Raw genomic sequence first — 21,774 nt, forward strand, 5'->3', positions numbered from 1 at the left:
GTAAGGGGAGGCCAGCTAGGTGTCCTTCCAGCAGGGTGGCAGAAAGGGAACTCCTGGTATCACATATAATCCATCTGTAAATAATTCACACTTGACTGGGACAGGAACAAAAGTCAACTGCTTTCGTTAAAGCCAGAGGTGAGTTGTTTGCCCGTGAATGTAGCGCTTGTCTGCTAAAGAGCAAGAAAGTGTGGAAACTTTGATGTGTTCGATGAGAGGCACTTCATGAATCTAAAATATTATTATACATTATTACTCATTGAGATAATTTGTGGCAAAGGCAGATTCTTGTAGGCAACTGGTTATATAATCTCTTGTTGTTTTTTTTTTTAATAACATATGTGTCAGCCAAAAAGACATATGCTTTAACAGCTTTTAATTATTTCTACTGTTTGCTTGCTTATTTGCATTAAACATGACTTTAGTCTTTTGCATATTCATCTGAAATCTCCATTCCCTTATCCTTTGTAATCACTTCTTTAATAATTGCTGCCAGGTCTGTGGGGATTTTTGTAAAACAATCAGCCTTTCTGCAAGCCAAAACAGTTCCATTTTAACTTGAAGTTTTTTTTCCCTCTCTTTGGAGTTTCTGCTGATCTTTCCTGGCAGAAGGAAAGTTTCGATTGCTCCCTGCACTAACTTGTTTTCGTACACTGCAGTTCAAGTATAACCCTGTTTGACAACAATAACACCAGCAGCTTGATGGTGGGAGTGTCGCCCCAAAGGTGTCTTTCAGCAGCAGATGAGGTAATCCCTGGTACTTGAGCTCTAACTCCGTTAATTTCATAAACAGTTTTGAAAGGGGTTCGTAGCAAGATATTATTATGATATGTTGGTTTGGATTTAATGGAAAGAATGTGTCATTGGACATGAACAAAAAGTTGTGTTTATGTGGTTCACCATTGAGCTTCCTCAGTTTAAGTCAACAGATAAATTGTGATAAATTGTGAAGCCAGACCACAGTATCTGCATTTTCAGTACAGTATTGTCCCATAGAGCAAGCCCTAATCTGAATAGTGAAGGAAAATGTTGGCCTTGCAAGCTATTTTGTGAAATACCATATATACAACCTACAACACTCTCTGTAAATAAACAAGATTAACCAAATGATGCATAATACATAAACCTGGAGAAATATGCACTTTTGATAAGATGGGCCCTAGAATGAAAGAAAAGCCAAGATGATGAACTATTTCCGTTCCTTTGAGTGCTCTGTTTTTCATGAACCCTGAAAGGGCTATAGGCAAGCTGCCAAGTAAGCAAGGTACTACCAATCAGTTATATATTCTTAGGAGTGGGTCAAATGTTACTTCCCATTTAGGCACACCTCTTCCCAGCTGACAGGGTTATGTCATATTTCCATAGGGTTTCAATGAACAATCAGGCAACTCTGTGAGCCTTGGAACAGAAGGACTCTTGGACATATCTATATCTACATATCTCCCTCTCTCAGGTCTCCCATGCCCTACCCTGCTCCCACTGCTTCTAATCTCTGAGTAGTTTTCCTTCTCTAAAGGAGAATGAACCCTGAACTTCGAATCAGAGGACCTTGATCCAAATTAGGGTTGTCAGATAAAATACCACATGCCTAGGGAAATGTGAAATTCAGATAAACCAGGAATGTTTTTTAGTGCTAGCATATCCCAAACATTATATGGGCCACACTAATATGAAAAAATTGATTCTTTATTTTATCTGAAATTTAACTTTAACTGAATGCCCTTTACATTTCTTTGCTAAATTTGGCAACCTTTTTCCAAATTCAATTTTGGCCACTAACTCAAACAAGTCATTTTTTTATAGATTTAAAAAATTTTTTTAAAAGATACATAGATCATACAAAATGTTACCTTAAAAAATATAAGAGGATGCCATAAACCCGTACTCCCCACTGCCCCCACTCCTCCCACATCACCAAGTTCTTTCATCAGTGTGGCACATTCATTGCATTTGATGAATACATTTTGGATCCCTGGTACACAGGATGGATTATAATTTACATTGTAGTTTATACTCTCTCCAGTCCATTCAGTGGATTATGGCAGGATATATGATGTCCTACATCTGTCCCTGCAAGATCATTCAGGACAACTCCAAATCCTAAAAATGCCTCCATATCACTCCTCTTCTTCCCTCTCTCTGCCCTCGGCAACTCCAGTTGCCACTGTCTCCACATCAATGATACAGTTTCTTCCATTGCTAGAGTCATAATAATTCTATAGTAGAATATCAGTAAGTCTACTCTAATTCATATTTTTTCCTCCCTCTTGAGGGCCCTGGGATGGCAATGCCCACTCCACCTCTAACTTGAGAGGGGGCTTAGATCCCACATGGCTGATGGATGCTATTCTCCCGCTTGTAGTTGTAGACTCTCTCAGTTCCCTGGTGTGGTGGTTGACCATCCCCACCTCCCTGTTAGCAGACATGGGCATGTCTAACAAACTGGAGAGTAGGTGCTACAACTCTGCTGAGCCTCAGGGCCCAGCTGGTACACAGTCAGTCCAGAAATTCAAGTCTTCCAAGCATACACCAACCCCAGTGCCAATCATAAGTTCAGTAAAAGTGACAGAAAAGGCATGTGTAGAGAGGTCACATCTGAGTCCAACTGCATCACACTCAGGAGCACAAATTCCAAGATAGGGCCCACCAGCTAGGAACTGAACTCCAGAGCCATCTGTCATGACCATAGGACCTGGGTGTCTCTGTAGCCCTCAGGAGCACCACTACTTGGGGTTATATCTACTTTGGCTGTCTCTGAGATCCTGCTGAGTTGTGCATAAGCACTACCCCTCAAATGACCTCCTGACTCACTTTGAAGTCTCTTAGCCATATAAACTCATTTGTCTTTACTGTTTCCCCCTTTTATTCAATGTCTTTTTCTAGTTGCATCACCAGCTGGTGATTGGTAGAAATCCCTCGGTACCAGGGAGGTTCATACCCAGGAGTTGTGTCCCACACTGGGGTGAAGGTGATGCATTTACATGCTGTTTGGCTTAGAGAGTGACCACATTTGAGCAACATGGAGGCTCTCAGGAGTTAACTCTTAGGCATCCTGCAGCTCTAGACCTAGCTGAAATTTCAGGCACACATGCTGCTGGGTATTGTCATCAGTATCAAGGGCCCATTGTCAGACCATCCTTCTTCACAGGTCTTTGCCCTTGCACTTGGGGGATTGTTGTTGTTCCATTGGAGAATGTGACAGAGCTCCCCAGGACAGAGCTCCCTAGCAATGGAAAAAATTATATCCATTGGAGAATGTGACAGAACTCCCTCAGTTGTCATGTGAAACTCTACCCACTATGTCAATACCCAACGAACATCTGAATATATCTATATACCCTATATGCATGACCTGGAGAACTCCCTCCCACCCATGCATCCCCCATCAATGACATCTGTGTTCTTCTCCTGCCATAGTCAAACCCCTCTGTGATCCAAAACTTCTTCAAAAATGAAATCTAATATATTGCTGAATTCAATTGATAGGAAAATGAAGTAGTAATGATAGGTTTAAAGATTAGAAATAGAATACATAATAATTTAGAAAAACTAAAAAAATTAATTGTGTATAAAAAATGAAAAATATCATAGTAAATTTTTTTTGGTGTCTCAAACAAGTCAGTTAACTTTGGAGATTCTTGGTTTCTTCATCTCTATAAGGAAGGGGGTAAAATTGATGGGAGAAAAGAAAAAGATCAGTGTTAGTACTTATCTCCCAATATCAGGCTTTGCTTTAACCAATTCAGTACATGTTATTTATTTAACAACTTCTTATTGAATAGTCTGTGACCCAGTGTGTTTTGGGCTAATCACCAAAGATGAGGAAGCAATGGTTCTAAAGAAATTAATAGCAGTATTTCCATGCTAACTCTATAGTAATCTTATGAGGAAATAATTATTATTTCTATCTTATACACTAGGAAAATAAAATAGAGAAACTGTCACAGAACTAGCGATAAGAGAGTTGGACAGAATTGAACTTAAGTTCTACAAGTACTAAGAATATGTGACTCCATCTGTATGAGTCAGCCAAAGGCATGTTGATGCGAAACACCAGAAATTGGTTGGTTTCGATAAAAGGTATTTATTTGGAGTAGAAGCTTATGGGTACCAGGCCAAAAGCCTAAGTTACTTCTCTCACCAAAGTCTGTTGCCATGTGTTGGAGCAAGATGGCTGCTGACATCTGCCAGGGGTCTGTCTTCCTGGGTTCCTCTCTTCCCAGGACTTGTTTCTCTCTGGGCTGAGTGTTCCTCTCTTCCTGGGGCTGTGTTTCCCTCCAGGCTCAGCTGCTGTGCTCACTCCACAAGACCAGCTGTAGACTATCAGGCAAATGGCTCTGTCTCTTTCCCTGGGGCTTCTGACATGTGTAAGGAGCCTTCTCTATTCCTCTGTGTTCATCTTCTGTGTGTTCACTTCCTGGGCTCCAGCTCAAAACTCCAGCATCACAAAAACTCCAGCTCTGTCTTTTGCCATGTCTTTTATCTCAATACCCTATTGACATGGCCCAATCAAAGCCCTAATCATAATTTAATCATGCCCAAGTACAGACCAGTTTACAAACATAATCCAATATCTATTTTTGGAATTCATAGCTATATCAAACTGCTACACCATCCCAGAATCCTGAGGATTGAGGAATGAGCTAGGAACCAAAGTAGACTTATTGATATTCTACTGCAGATTTATTGGGATTCTAGCAATGGTAAAAATTATATCATTGATGTGGAGGCAGTGGCCACTGGAGGTTCTGAGGGCTGGGAGAATGAAAAACAGGTGTAATGTGGAGGCATTTACAGGCCTTGGGAATTGTCCTGAATGACTTTGCAATGAAAGATACAGGCCATTATATATCTTGCCCTAACTTACAGAATTGAGTAGGAGAGAATATAAATTATGACGTAAAATTTAATCCATGCTTAGTGGCAATATTCCAAAATGTCCTCATCAATTACAATGAGTGTACCACACTAATGAAGAATGTTGTTAATGTGGGAAAATGTGGGAGGTGTGGGTAGCAGGACATATGGGAATCTCCTATATATTTTTTGTAACATTTATGTAACCTAAGTACCCTTAAAAAAAAAGGTATAATATGGTAGCATTTTCGGGACATTGGAATTGTCCTGAATAATATTGCAGCGATGGATACAGAATATTATATATGTTTTCATAACTTAAAAAAATGTGTGGGAGAGAGTTGAAACTATAATGTAAACTATAATCCACACTTAGTGGCAATGCTCCAAAATATATTCATCAATTGTAACAAATGTACCACACTAATGAAGGATGTTGTTAATGTGGGAAAGTGTGGGAGGGGTAGAGAGTGGGGCATATGGGAATCCCCTACACTTTTTATGTAACATTTATCTAATCTAAGTATCTTTTAAAAAATTTAAAAAATATATAAAAGAAAAATAAATTGAAAAAAAAAGAATGTGTGACTGGCAGATTTTCATCTTTACTCTTCTTCCTTGTCCATATTTTAAAGCTTTTCTTAAGGTCTTTTTGGTACATTCCAGAAGAACTAAATGGCATTGCTAGTAAGGTAAGTCATTTTATGTGGTCAGTTTGACATAGCTGTATTCTAGTGGGGGGCCATTTTGAGAGAGTTTTCTGTAGTGATGCCATGCCAAAATGCCTGCATACAAAATGTCAACGCAAAATGTGTTGTTAAATGAATCAATCCAGATTCCTTATTCGTTATTCTCTTCCTGTCCTTAGATGGGGCTCAGTGAGTTTTAGGAAAGGCATGAGTCTCTGGGGAGAGGAGAGGATGTTTATTGAGTACATTACTGAGAATAAAAATAGCCGAAAGCTTAATAATATATTTGTAGGTCATGTCAAAATGTCGCTAGGGTCAAAAGAGTCACATGAAAACATCATGTACACACAGCTGAAGAGGTTCCTGGTTTATGTTCAATCCTGCCCATTTTATTTTTGGATGCAGTGTTTTCCAATAGCTCCACTTATTTTTCTAGATCCCTTTTAGCTACTCTCTCAGTACAGTGTTTAGTTCTTTTGGTAAAAACCAGAATTCTTTCTATGAACTTATATAAAAACTGGTCATTGTGATGAAACGGTTTAGAGGTCCATTGAAAAACTTCAGCATAAAAAGCCTGTTATCTAACTTCTTTTATGATTCTGTTCTTTCCTAAAGAGTAGGCAACAATTCAATCCTTACTTCGTAAGTTACCAACTTCCACACTTAAAAAAACAATCATCATACCTTGACTCAGCTAGCATAGATTCAGTCTATCCACCAATATTGTAAGTGCATGAGAATATAGAGCTTTTCAGCGCCGAATAGAAGCTTCAGGTGACAGTGGAGCTTATCCTTCCTCATGAGAAGAATAGGGGTGGTTTAGAGAGTGGCTGGCTAGAGTAGAGGACTGAGACTTTCTACCTTCTTCTATCCCTATTCCACACAGATCCTGACTGTTCACAAGGCCAGATCACAACCCAAAAGAAGGTGAACAAGGGCCTACAATGTAAGCAGGGACAACTCCAAGCAAGTCTGTGATGGGAACTTTTCCTCTCACGACCTCCCCCACAAACACATCTCATCTCTCCTTTGTCTCTTTCATGTCTTTTTAAACTTCTTTCGAAGTCTCAGTATCCTGTCCCACTATGTCAGCCCAGCTAGGATTGCTTCCTGGCTACCATCTAATACTCCTCCATCATATTTTACCTGCCTTGAGTTTTATTTCCTCAAAACTATTCTCCCTATTTTACAAATTAGTAAGTGGTTATCCAGTGATTAGGGGTCTTCCCCACCCCACCCCAAGATGGCTCCCTCATCTGTTTGCTCATTGTTTTTGCTCATTATCTGCTCATTGTTCTGTTTTTTTTGTTTGTTTGTTTTTTCATTAGGAAGCACTGGGAACTGAACCTAGGATCTCCCGTGTGGGAGGCAGGCACTCAACTGCTTGAGCCACATTCACTCCCCTCAATTATTATGGTTTTTAATGATGGAAACTGCCCTGATATGACTTATCATAAGGGCGTTTGCTTTATATGAGGTGATTTTTCTTGGTCTCAGTGCCCAGTAGATTATATCTCTAGTGAAATTATAAGATCCTATAATAAAAAGCACAGTAATAGAGCTCCCATTATGTGCCCAGTATAGACAATATTTAATTTAATATTTAATTTAATTTAATTTAATTATTTAACTTAACAATAGCCTTATTACTATGTCGGTTTTCATAAAAGGAAACCTAGGTTCAGAGATGTTAAGTGACTTGTCTAAGATTGCACAGCATGTGAATGGCAGTGAAGAGATTCAAATCCAAACATATCTGATTTCAAAGCCCCTGATGAGCAGGAGAGATTTAATCACCAGCAACTCAATACTATTTGGGCCCCCAGTTATACCTGGAGACAGTGCCTATGATCACTACAACTAGTAATTCTCCCACTTCCTGCTACAAATTCTTCATATCCATGGGATGACAAGCAAATCCTTCTCCTTACCCAATGTTACTCTGTTATACTGACCAATCAGAGTAAGAAGAACTAGTCTCATTGAGAAAAAAGGCCAAGAGAGCCTAATTAAATCACGGTGTTTGTGAAGACAAGAGGACTTTTGAGGAACAAAAGTAGATATGGACAAATTAACCAACTAATATTTAAAAAAAAAACAAACCCTTCTTGCAAAGGGCCCTTATGCTATTTATATACAGATCTTGCAAAGGAATCCTAGAATCCAAATCCTCATTTGAGAACCCTGAAGAATACCACTGATGTTATAAACTTGATGGCCCATAGAATCCAGCCCAAATTCCCTACCAGTACATAGAAGTCCCATCTCAAAGTGGCTCAAGTCTACGTGTCCAGCCTCATATTGAGTCACTCACCACAAACCCAACTTATGGTACCTGGACTATATCTTAATTATTTTTTAATATACTTACTATTTTTAAATATTCAGTATCTTTTTATAAGAACATAAATTTCCAAGAGTCCCAATGCCAATGATTGGAAATCTCAGTTTATATCTTGTACATCAAGCAAAGTACTCACATTTTAAGATCCAGATCAACATCCCCAACTCTTGGTCACTTTTTCTGATTCAGGATTGTCCTCACACAATTGTGGTCCTTTTTTTTTTTTTTTAAGAGGAACCAGGGATTGAACCTGGGACCACATACATGGGAACCAGATACTCAACCACTGAGCTACACCTGCTCCCTTTTTATCCCTCCCATATACTTAGTTTTAATGAATTTGTTAATGTTGCAGGCTTCCTGCTCTGCCAAAACCATGCCTGAGAATTCAGAGAAAGAAATGGTACAATGGACAACCTCATCGACCCATCATACAGTATATTTAAACTTGATTCATGTGAATTTTTGATAAGTTCACAGTCTTTTAAAAAGTATAACAAGAGTTGGAGTTTTAAATCTGATGCAAGGTTTCAGATTTCTAGTACAATATGCTATTAAATAATATTTCCACATATTCATCTAAGTTCATTCCTCAAAAAGTAATGCCCAACAAGATTTTGCTGGAAAAAGATGCATACCTTTCAGGGAAAATGTGTGACTCAATATCCAAGAGATTATTTAAGGTTTTGGATTACCAAATGAAGTCTTCAGTTTAACTAAGAACCCCTTGTGTCTACTTTAATCATCCAATTTCTCCTTGGCTCACCTGCTCACCCAAATAGATCAGAAGGCAGGCATGATTCCTGCCACCTCCAATAATGCCAACACTATTGCCCAGAAGTGGTTGGCATGTCCTGTCAGGAGACACTGTAACCCTCCTGGGGTTTAACTCCTGAACTGACACTTCTATCAAGACTGAACTTCTATCAAGACTACTCCTATCAAAATTCTTCCACATCAGGATGTTTTTATTCACCCATTTGCTTCACTCTTACTGGTAGCAAGTCTGCAGCTCCTGCATTTGTCAAAGGGATGTAATTCATTCTTTGAACTTCAGGACTCAGAAAAGCCAAGAACACAGTGGGACTCTGGCCAAGTAGAATGAACGCTTCAGGGAGGCTGGATGGGCACATAAGAAATGCATATGCAAATGAAAGGACTAGTCCTCTGAGGTGGTGCTCCCTGGCCACCTGCCCACTCTCACCTAGCAACAGCCTGGGGCACAGTCCCCAGAGGGCATGCTGCAGACAGAAAGGAATAGGACCAGGAAGTAACATGGCTGCTCATGGGCAGTGCAAAGAATCAGCACCCTGGATGAGGCAGCCTTTGTGAGATGACTTGAGCCACTCTCCTGGCCCTGCCTGAGCCACTCAGAAGATCTAAAGGGATGCAATAGAGGGTCGACAATTCTGCTTTCTGATCAAATGTGGTTCTCGTCCTAGATTTACCTCTGGCATAGTCCGTGTGACCATTTACTCCTCTTTCAATCTGGTTAGTTCTGGAATCTGTGAAGCAAGATTGTTGGATGAAATGACTGCAAAGGGTCTTTTCTGAGTTTAATTTTTTAAATCTTGTTTGTGCCTATGATATATAACAATTCTATGGGACAATAAACTAATTTAACTGAGTTATCTTGAAGCTTAGGTATTTTTCTTGTCCACAACACCATCTCATAAAATGATTAAACTAGCATTAGTGAGGATTTTCAATCATAGAAACAAAATTGGGTTTAATTTTGCTTATATACTTGTATGGTTCTTAAATTCTTAAGAAAACTGATTTGCTATAGTAATAATTATGCATTGATTATCTACCATGTGCTAAGGATTTGATATACTCTATCTCACTTAATTCTAATAACAGCCCTGTATGGCATTGTTCTAGTTACCTAGGCCACTGAAAGCAATATACCACAAATGGGTTAGCTTTTAAAAATGGGAATTTATTAGTTTACATGTTTACAATTCCTGAGGCTGAGAAAAATGTCTAAATTAAGGCATTATCAAGGCAATGCCTTCTTCTGCCTATAGACTGGCTTCCGGGGATCCTGGACTCCTCTGCCACATGGCAAGGCACATGGTAGAGTCTGCTGGTTTCTTCCTTCTCTTCTGGGTTTCCTTGCTTTCAGCTGCTTGCTTCCATGGCTTTCCTGTCTCTCTCTCTCTGTATTCATCCCATTTATAAAGGACTCCAGTAAGAGGATTAAGACCCATACTGGGTCATGTCTTACCAGAAGTAACCAAATCAAAAGACCCTACTTACAAAAGGTTTACACCCACAGGAATGAATTGGTGTTAAGAACATACTTTTCTGGGCATACATAGAGCTTCAACCATCACAGGCATGGAGAAATTAATTAATTTGCAGAAGTCACAAATTAGTACGTGATAATAATGGCTATTTGAATGTGTCCAGTGTTTCTCTGCCTCTTTTTTTGGTAAACTCACCTCTTTTTTTGGAAATTCACACTCCCTACTGATGTGGGACTCCCGATTAAATTCACTATCCCATCACCATCTCAACAACATGGGTAAGCACAAGAAAAAGGACTGGCCAACTACAAATTTCTTCTCCTGGCCATAATGATTGGTTCAAAGGTGGGCAAGTGACTCCAACCTGGCCAATCAGAGGACTTTAATGGCCATTGAGAAAGATGGCTACCCTTTCTTTCTTAGAGTTTTTAGGCTGAGGTAGAATAAGCCTTCAACTGTTTGAAGCATCACATGTACAATTTTTTTCTTCATAGTAGATATGGAAACTACCTTCTTTATTTTCCTTCCACGTAGGTAATTTGTTTGAATCTCTGATCATCTCTCTACAATATCAAGATCAATCACTGGTTCCAAACTTTTGTATGTATCAGGATCATCTGGGGAGCTCATTAAAATACAGATTTCTCATAAGGTACATCTAAGATATAGTCCAGGAATATGTATTCTTAAACAATCCTTTATATGATTCTGATGTGCGTAACCCTCTGAATATCTTTAAAAATACTGAGCTACAATAATTGTCTTGATTTTCAGCCTTCTTCTAATTGTGCTATTTGTGTTTCCCTTACCCCAGGCAAAAATAGAATGTCTCAAGTAAACTCCTGTATTTCTCTTTGAATACTTTTATTTCCCTGGTCAGGATTTCCCACATTTTATTAATGTTTAATTTCAGGCTTCCTCAAACTCATCTGCCATTTCTATTTTGGAAAAAGAAATACTGCAAGTGGACAACCTGATGAATCACAGGTGGGCTAAATTTTATTATATTAATTTTCCTCATTGGAAGATTTTGCAGCAGAGTTTGGGATTTTACAACCTTACCAGATTCTGTTACATATGATTTGGTATATATATATAGTTTCTTATTGGCACCAGTAGATACTTACTCTAATGGTAAATAAGAAGAAACCTTGTTTAGTATTGAGCATTGCATTCAACTGTGGAAAAAGGTATCAGTAAATAATTTGTAGAGAGGAATAACCTTTCAGAACTGGAACTTACAGTGTATTTTCTCTTTATCATTAGTATCAAATACATGTCTTAGTTTTTGTTATCATAAGAAAACTGAATTTTTTTTTTTTTTTGGTACCATTCCCCTTAACTATTTAGAAACTCCTGTTATAATATACAGGTCAGGACATGCGTAATTGTTGATATAGGTAACTAGTATTTTCCTAATTTAAATTTTGGTCTTGTTATTATCAAAGTCTACATGTTGAGTAGCAAATGGTCTTTGCAAAAGCAAAGTATGCAGTCACAGGAGTCGAAGATCTTTGTGGATTTCTAGTTCTTTCTGGAGGGCATTTGTCCTAACACAGAACAAGCTTATGAGTCAGAAAGCAATGTCTCTGTTCCTCACAATACTACAACCTTTCTAGGTCAGGAACTCCAGTAGGCTGAACAGTAGCCCCCCAAAATACATGTCCACCCAGAACCTTTTTTCAGAAATAGGATTGTTGCAGATGTAATTAGTTAAGTACATCTTAACTAATGATTAGTTACTGAATCATTAGTTAAATGATCATCCCAGATTTAGGGTGGGCCCTAAATCCAGCGGCTGGTATTCTTATAAGAAAAGGAGAGCACACACAGAGATACAGTGAAGAAGGCCATGTGAAGGTAGAGGCAGGGATTGGTGCTATGCTGCTGCAAGCCAAGGAGGGCAAGGAGCCACAAGATGCTGGAAGAGGCAAGGAAGGAGTCTCCCCAGAACCTTCAGAGAGGGAATTCCCTCATGATAAACTGAGTTTGAACTTCTGGACTCCAGAACTGTGAGACAACAAACTTCAATTGTTTTAAGCCACCAAGTTTCTGGAGTTGGCTAAAACAATCCTAGGAAACTAACACAGAACATTACCTAGAATCTTTTATGTATACTGGGTATACACATAAGCTGCCACAATGCCTAGAAAGTTGTCGATACAAATATATTTTATTGAATAAGTAAGTCTTATATATATTTTATAATCTTAATATGAACATCATAGAAGGGCAAAGGGAAAGTCCTACAAGCTTCCAGGGAGGCCAACATAAAGGAATGAAAAAGCATATCTTCAGATTTCTCAAGAGAAGTAAACTAAAAGCCAATAGAAAAATACTTCAAAATTCTGAAGGAATATGACCTCAGACCTTGAATTTTATATCTAGCCCAACTGTCAATTAATAACGAGATAAGACTAAACATATATTCAGACATACAACCTCTCAGTATTTACCTCTCAAAAATTCTTTCTCAGGAAGTACTGGGGAAATACTAGAAAAACAAAAGATACATGGAATAAAAAATCAGGGGTTCCAATGAAAGAGAGTGGTCAGGGAAATCTAAGAATGATGGGTGAAAGCGGGCTGAAGCAGACAGTAGTATAAGGCAGATAGCATAGCCGCTCTCTACGGGAGCAGGTCCAAATGCTCCGGGAGGTGTTTCTTCAAAAATATGAAACTGACAAAATATCTGACATCTGAAATACTGGTGAAGTAATGTAGACAACTGGTAGAGATTTAGGGGCTAAATTTATGAAAACTACTTAATAACTAAGCAGTCAAAATCGAGGTATTTATCAAGTGCAGGGAAAACCAAATGTACAGGAAAGAAAAAGTAATCATATTATAGCACTGGCCTCACCTATGTATAGTATTTATGTTATAACAATGGCAGCAAGGAATATTGATGTCACCAAAAGGAGTTATATTAGGAGGAAGGAGGACTGTTTTTGTATAGTTGAATATTGGGGCTAAAGAGAGTTAGTCCCTGTTTTTCATAATGGCTAGTTCTTAGATTCTGCCTAAATTTTAAACATCAAAAGTTAGCAATATAGTATTTTTATTTAAAAAAAAAAAGTGGAAGTAAATACAGGAAAGAATCAACCCCCGCCCCCCCCCCAAAAAAATGAAATAGGTTGTTTTAAGGAAGGAGAAATAGGGGAGAATGTTAGGGAACTATTCTTTTGTTGATGAGCTTTTTAGAACTCTTAAAAGTTTTTAACAAGGAGTAGGTATATTTCTTATATAAATAAAAATGACAAACTGCTTACATCACATGGACAACATTTTAAACTATAAACCATCATAGAAGCTTCTTCAATGAGCTCTGGGTCAGATAATGCACTAACGAGCTCTTATGCTCTCTTGCAGCTCCTGGCCATACTTCTAAAAGGATTGAGAATGTTTTTTCTTTCCCCTTCAGAAAGGTCACACATGAATTGAAACACCATCTCATCACCAGTCTCCTAAGAAACAAAATCTTTTGCCCTGAAAAGAAAATTTGGTTTCTAAAATGAATAATGTTTTGAGAAACCCCTGAAAGGTTAAGGCTAGGTGTGGGAAGAATTCAAAATAAACAGCAATGCATGATATATAGCTTTATTTTTAGTAGTTAGGCTATATATTAATAAAAAGTTTACCTAAAAATATTTAGATAGTATAGTATTCAGGGTATGAATGTGCAAAACCAGAAAGTTCTTGTTGAGCACAAGCAGCTCACAGATTGAATTATTTTGGAAGCTGCCCTAATTCATACATTAGGCTGAGCCATAGATAAAATTAATGCAAGCAAATGTAATTTTGCTAAATGGTTTCTGTATTACAAGATTTACTTGTTACTTCGAGTTGCCTGTCCACAATAAGAAATCTAAGTAAATATTATGTTGTACTTGAAATAAAGCATCCTGCTGAGAGCGATTATTCATAAGGTATAGGAGACCACTCTCCCAGCTTGACTTCTTTGTCTTATTTAATCACTCTGTTTCAGGTGTGATTAAAAAAGCGATCCTACCTTTAGTTGCTCCTAGTCTTAGCCACGAAGAAAAGCTTAAGAAAGTGCTGAGGTCTTCTTCAAAAACATTCTGATGAAATCATTTGCATGAATACTTGAAACCACATGGTGCCAGTTTCCATTATAATTTGGAGAAGTCAACCTTTGAAATTAAAACCTGCCTGCAGCGCTAGGCTCAGCAGGCATAAATACACACTCACACACACACACACACACACACACACACAGGAATCCATTGAGGAAAAATGCATGATGCCAAGTAAGAGTTGCTGTTCACTGCCAGTGTCAGAATTGTGAGTCTCAGTACACATTAGCCCAGGTGAAACCAGGTCAGCCATGGTTGTTATGGCATTGAGGCTGTATTTTCATAAGAAATGGCTCCAAAATTAAATTAAGACAAGATTATTAGAGCCATTCAAGCTTCTGTCTGTTCTCTGATTATTTTATTGTATACAATTTATCATTTTATATGGATGATTTATATGTGTTTCTTCATATAACTATTTTTATTTAAGTCACATTTGATTATACCTCATACATTTCTATGACTATAGGACCTAAAATCAATGGACTTGAGTCTGTAATTATAGTTTAAATAAAAGATCAATTGTGTTAAAGAAACAGTACCTTTTCAAGCTTGCTGCTATAGTTCTACTTTTTTTCTAAATTTTTCAAACTAATCTTCCCCCATTTTCTTTTTTTAAATTTTTTCAAAATCTACCCCTAATAATTCTGATATGCACATACACACACTTAGATTCTTTCCTTTGCAAATTAACAATTACAATTTTTAACCCCTTCTCACCTCTCCATGAAAATTTACCCCAATAGTCATTTCCAGATCCTTTATATCACCAGTCTGTCTCTCTTATACACCATCATAAATTTTGATTATTAATTTTATTAAGTAGTAATTATTATAATTTCTAACTCACTATATGCCAGTCAATATACTATGTGTTTTGTAAAAATTATCTTTAGCTATGCATCACAAAAACACTTTAATATGGGTGTATCAGTCAGCCAAAGGGGTGCTGATGCAAAATACCAGAAACTGGTTGTTTTTTATAAATGGTATTTATTTGGGGTAGGAGCTTACAGATACCAGACCACAAAGCATAAGTTACTTCCCTCACCACAGTCTATTTTCACATGTTGGAGCAAGATGGCTGCCAACGTCTGTGAGGATTCAGGCTTCCTGGGTTCCTCTGGGCTCAGTTCCTATTTTCTCCACAAGGACAGCTGTAGACTATCGGCGAACGACTCTATCTCTTTCCCCAGGGCTCCAGGTTAAGACTTCAGCATCAGACTCCAACATCAAACCTCCAACATTAAGAACCCTCAGCTCTGTTCTTTGCCATGCCTTTTATCTGTGAGTCCCCACCTACCAAAGGCAGTCAATCATGCCCAGGTACAGACCAGATTACAAACGTAATCCAATATCTATTTTTGGAATTCATAACCATATCAAACTGCTACAATGGGTTTAAGTATGCCCATGTTGCAAATGAAAAAAAGTGCAGCTTTATGGGAATTATACTGCTCTGTCTCTTCCTTTCTCCCTATAACCAGATTGTTTTAAAAAGTGAGACTTGTAAGAACTCTTTCTTCACTTTCCATTCACCCCTCAGTTTAGTGCCTACAATTCTAATCCAGTCTACTGTTAGAAATAGTATCATTGATGTCCTAATGATCAGTTCAGTATCTTCTCTTTAGTTATCATCCTGTTCATTTTCTTATTCTCTTTTGAATTATGGACCCCCTTTCACCTTCTTGAAATGTTTTTATTCCTTGACTTCTATTATTTATTTTCTCTTGATTTTCCACTTGCCTTTCTGATCTTTCTTCTCTTTCTTAAATTATTCTTTAGCTGCTACATGAGGGTATGTATTTCCCAAGTTTCTTCCTTTCTCTTCTTTTTTTTTCAGTCTTACTGAACACTCTCAACAATTTCCAAAGCTCTGAGAGTCATCTATACAGCTAGCCCTAATCATTCTTCTGAAATCAGACTTTATTTAATCTACCTAAAATATATGGTCAAATGAATGTCACTTAGTCAACATCGGATTCAACATGTGCAAATTTCCCTTTGCAGTTTGTTTTTACCAATACATTTCCCATAATAGTTAATGGTATCAACAAGTACCTGGTTGCCAAGGTAGAAATCTCAGCATGGTTATTTACTTCCTCTTATGCCAGATATCCCAATACAACACACCATCAGTTCTATGCATTTTGCCCTTCAGTTCATTGTCATTCTCGATCCTACTGCCATTATTTTATCCTTCAACCTCTCTTGCCAAAATAACTACTTAACCCACCCCCCAAAATAGGCTCTGTACTTCCATTCTCCCATCATCATTAACCTTTATATCACTGACAAAGGTCTGCTTATGTCATTCCCATTTTAAAAGCCTTGCTTACAGAGTAAAATTTAAGTGCCCTAATACGGCACTCAGTATTCCCTTTGTTTAGGTCAAAGTCCACATTTTTAGCTAATTTTTAAAAAACTCTTGTCCCATTTGCCTTCTTGTCTAGTTAACATAGGCTAAATACTGTTCTTCTATCCTATTAAACCTCCTTGTCTAGAATTCACTCAACTGACAGAAGATAAGGTTCTGAGACAAAAGACTTTACCTCCAAAACTAGTTAAACTGTTTGTGAGTACAAGCATAATTGTGGTGGTGGTGTTTTTTTAACTAAAGCCTAGAAGAAAATAAAAGGAAAAGTTTTTAAAAACATAAAGATACTTTATCCTGATACGATAAATCTATACTTGCTGTGGTGGTCTGAAGCTGTATGCACACCAGAAAAACATGCTCTTAAATCTAATCCATCCCTGTGGGTATGAACTCACTGTAAGTAGGACCTTTTGATAGGTCATTTCAGTGAAGGCATGGCCTACCTCAATCAGGACTGGCCTTAGTCCTATTACTGGAGTCCTTTATAAATGGAATAAAATTCAGACACAGAAAGCAAGAAGATTAAACAGAACTTGGAAGAGAAGGAAGGGACCAGAAGATGTTGCCATGTTCTTTCCCATGTGGCAGAGGAACCAGAGATCACCAGCAGCCAGGCTAGAATGGCAGTCTTTAGCAAGAAAACATTGCCTTGATGAGTCCTTGATTTGGACATTTTCCCAACCTCAAAACCATGAGCAAATAAAGTCTCATTGTTTAAACCAAACCATTTCATGGTATTTGCTTCAGCAGCCTAGGAAACTAAAAGAAAATGCTGGTACTTGGAGAGTGGGGCACTGCTATTGAAAATACCAAAAATGTGGAAATGGCTTTGGAACCAGTTAATGGGGAGAAGTTAGAAGGACTATAAGGAGGGACTAGACAACAAAGACTTAAATTGCTTTGAAGAGACTTTTGGTAGAAATAGGAATGCAAAAGTTACTTCCAGTGAAGATTTAGATGAATAGTAGTGTTATTGGAGGAAAGGCAATCCTTGTTTTAAAGTGGTAGAGAACTTGGTGAAATTGAGTTTTGATATTGGATGGAAGGCAGAACTTGGATGCAAGAAACTTAGACACATAATTGAGATTTCCAAGCTAAATGTGAAAAGTGCAGCCTATTTTCTCCTTGCAGCTTACAATGAAATAAGAGAGGAACAAAATAAGCTGAGAACTGAACTCCTGGACACAAAGAAATCAGAAATTGCTGGTTGAGGCAATTCTGAGTTTCTGGAATGTGAGAGACCAAAGAATAGTGCTCCATGTGAGGTTTAACTGAACATGGAACCAGTCGGCAATTCCCATGGAAGTCAGAATTGGAAATACTATTATCCAGGAAGGATCTGTGGAAAGTTCTTCTGTCTAATGGTTTGGACCCCTTTGAACTACAAGCAAAACCAACAAGTATTTTTTGTTTCATAATTCTTATGAAGAAAACCACTGCCAGTCTTGAATTAAAGGGACAAATAGGGGCAAATTGAAGAAAAAATCACTTCAAGGGCAGAACCATGGAAAATGAGGTCTGAAGACATCTCTCAGGTCCAGAGAGTAGACCCACTCATGTGGAAAGGGGGAGTCTGCCCCAGGGCTTGCAGAGGGTGGGTCTTCTGCCCCGTTGTTCAGGAAGAGTGCTGCTGTCCCAGTGCTCTGAGAGAGTAGAGCCTGTGTTCCGGCATTCATGGAGAGCCTGGCAGCCATTCACATGCTTGGAGAAGGTGGAATCTTCATCCCAGTGTTCAGAAAGCATGGCCTCCCGGCAGGTGCTTGGAAGGGGTGGGGTTGCTGCTCCATCAGGCCTGGAGGACAAAATATCACTCAGTGGTTAGAATTATGCCCATCCCCTAAAGTACAAGTTTCCTTGTGAGAAAAAAGAAATTACAGTGGAGGGGTAGGTGGAGATAATAGAGTATCCATCTCAAAATTAACTTGACTCTGCAAAAGTTACCAAAAAGAACACAAAACAAAAAGATTAAAAATGAGTTATCAAATTTCTTTTCTTCACCTAGAAAATCTACCAGTATTCTTTCATGTTACTAAGACCAAAAAGAAAATCATAATTAAATTTGTTTTGACTGAATGACTGTGATTAGGTGATTCTTTGAAGAGATAAATTTCCATGCATTAGGGAGGAGAAATTGCTCATTCTATATGACTTGAACAGTAACTCTTCCAACAACTGCACATGTGGAAGGAGGTTCAGCCCAAGAATCAGCCTATTGGACACATCAGTAAAGTATAATGGAGAGCTTCTGGGGTGAGGCAAGGAGACAAATAATATGAAATTCCTCCAGTTTGACTTCAGAACAAATATTTAAATTTTAATTGAAATATGAACATGTAATTTGTTCATATTTGGATAATGCTAAAGCACAGAGAAGACAGCATTTAGGAGGAGCTTTTTTAATGCTAGCCTCTGTCAAATTCCTTCTGGTTCTCCATTTTGGCAGTAGACTACCTTGTATTTCAAGATTGTGCCAAGCAGTTACCATATCCAAGATTTGATCAGCTTAATGTTGAACAGCTGGGGAGTGACAAGGTCCTACAGCCGAGTGGACCTACTTGGAGGAAAGGTGGCAGAAGCTTGGCCATAGGTACTAGGATGCAGGAAACAACAACTCTCCTCTGAAAGTGGGATGGGAAATCTAATGGAGGGCAGGAACATGCATTTGCAATAGCTCAGCCACTGACACAAAGCTGTAAAAGGTCCAAAGCAGAGGTTCGGTGATGGGGGTAGTGGACATCTCCAGACTCAATGCACGGCAGATCATGTACACCTCCTGACCTAGGATTCTTTATAAACAATCAATTCCCTCTGGCAGATATGGTATAAATTTAATCTACTTTGTGAAAGATATTGGGCAGCAATTCCTAAGAAAGAACTTCCTTCCCCTGCCTGCCTGCTTTCTGGCTTATGTTTTCCAAAAGGAAGAAAAATCATGATGGGCTAAACTAGAGCTCTTTTACATTCAGCAAGCCTGACAGCTATGTATGAATAAGCCTAAAGGGTAGCAATGTCCACAAAATAATAATTTTGCAAAAGAAAAAAGCAGATAACATCAATGAGAGGTGAAAACAAGATTTGCTATGATAAAATGCACTCCAGATATTATCTGACACTATTAGATGACTTAGTTCCCAAGCACCATCCAAATATTACTGGAAGGGATAGAGGGGCAGAATGAGTTACATTTTCCTCAGAAATATTACCTAACTACTCCAGTGATGTTTGCAGGAAAGATCTTGCAAAGAGATACACATCTTTCATTTTCCACCTAGAATTTATTTCCATTTCTAGCTCCAAAGTTTCCAGTTGAAGCTTTTATTAAGAATAGTATTTGGCAATAAGGAATAATCCTTGAATTATAAAGGAAATTTAAGGAGGTAGAATATAATTTCCCTTATGCCTATTATTAATTTTTGCATATTCATCCAATACTTCTTTCTGGTGTTGGAGGAGTAACATTTCCATTGTGGGCATAATTATCCCTCTAGGTAGAGCCTGAATCTAACTGTGATAGGTTTTTTTAATAACTACTGATAATTATTTTTCCATTTTTCTCTTTTTATGTTCTCATGGTAAAATATTTCATTCTAGAATCCCCTTCTCACACCTTTGTAGTATGTATTATGTTTGGATTATTTCCCTTTGTCAATAATATTGCCAGTTCTGATAGATCATCTACATGTTTTAGAAATTTGAGAGATTGCAACAGCAGTTGGTTTTGCCCTAACTGGTCTGAGTCAGTCAGTGGGAATTCTGATTATATACTCCTTGGCCAAGATGTGAAACTGGTTTGGAAAACTTTTGGAAATATCAATCCAAGAACATTTCTTTCTTATTCATGTATATCAGTCATTTTATTTCCTACTGAGAATTATATCATTCAGAGTTTCCAAGTACAGAACATGACTTTGAAATCCCATGGTTTCTGAAAATCTTTCAAAAAAGAAAAGGAGATGAAATGAACCAGTAATCAGGCAGCAGCATTTCATTCCTTGCTCTTTGAAAAGCATTTTCTATCTTTTGTTTTCCCTTATAGTCTTTTCTTTGCCCTCTAACCTGCTGATATTTCATATACTGTGATTCCTATCCCTTAAATGTACTCATGATCACACACTTGTTGAAAGATCATGGTCTTAACTTTTTGAATACTTCAATTCTGCATCAAAAGTTGGCACAAAATGCATACATTCATATAAATACATGTGTGTGTTGTGTGTGTGTGTATGTGGGGGGAGAGACAATGACAGAGAGAGAAAGAGTGAGAGAAACTGATTTTTCTCAAACAAAGCATAGCGTTACTAAGACTCTCCTTTCCTCCTGTGTTTTTCCAATTCCAGATGCCACTGAAACCGAAGAAATTGGCATTGATTTAGTCATTCATGCAACATACATTTATTAAGCACCACAGGTGCTGTCCCAGACGCTGAGGTTACACTGCTGAACAAGCAGAAAGGTTCCCTAAATCTCATGGAGCTCTCATTAAAGGAGAGAAAGACAGATCATATACAGGAGGAAACTTTAATATCATAAAGTGAGACGTGGTATAATCAAAACAAAACAGGGTGATATGATATGGAAGAATCAGCAGATGGCATTTCTGTGTAATGAAGAAGGGCTTCTCTGCGGAGGTGTCGTACAAGCTAAGACCTGAATGACAAGAGACATACATAATAGAATCATTTAAGAAAAAGGAAATAGTTCTCGTTTAAAGGTCCTAAAACAGGAAAAAAACTGAGTTGTTTGAAGAAGGCCAGTGTAAATGGGGGCAGGGTGAGGGTGGATGTATACTCTGTTAACGGGAGCAGTAGGAGACAAACTCTGATGGTAGTGACAGGAGATTTCATCATTTACGTCTTCTTTAGTAAGGACAAGTACATGCTATTGGAAAGGTATGAGTAGAGAGTGAAGCTATCTGATTAAAAACATTAATATGTATAGAGAATACATTTTACTTGTATATTAATCTATTTTAATGTATTTTAATTAAGTGTAGATAATTTTAAAAATTAAATATATTTTAATGCTGTGTGGAGAATATAGTGTAGAAGGGATAAGAATGAAGAAGACCATATAGGAAGGCAAAGAGGATGATCAGTTGAGCTGGTGTGATGGCAGCAAGATAGAAGGAAGCAGAAGCATTTGGGATATATTTTGGAAG

At 38.0% G+C, this 21,774-nt stretch overlaps 1 long non-coding RNA gene across 1 annotated transcript in view; it reads right to left on the reverse strand.

Annotated features, from left to right (window-relative positions):
• Positions 1-16,004: 16,004 nt before the first annotated feature.
• The window catches only part of LOC131278562 (uncharacterized), a 28,135-nt gene continuing 22,365 nt past the window's right edge, over positions 16,005-21,774 (reverse strand). Inside the window, exon 2 of the long non-coding RNA XR_009185929.2 lies at positions 16,005-18,408. This is a non-coding gene — a long non-coding RNA (uncharacterized lncRNA). The remainder of the gene's footprint in view (positions 18,409-21,774) is intronic.

This window comes from Dasypus novemcinctus, chromosome 5 (assembly GCF_030445035.2).
Source record: "Dasypus novemcinctus isolate mDasNov1 chromosome 5, mDasNov1.1.hap2, whole genome shotgun sequence".
NCBI classification, from domain to species: Eukaryota; Metazoa; Chordata; class Mammalia; order Cingulata; family Dasypodidae; genus Dasypus; species Dasypus novemcinctus.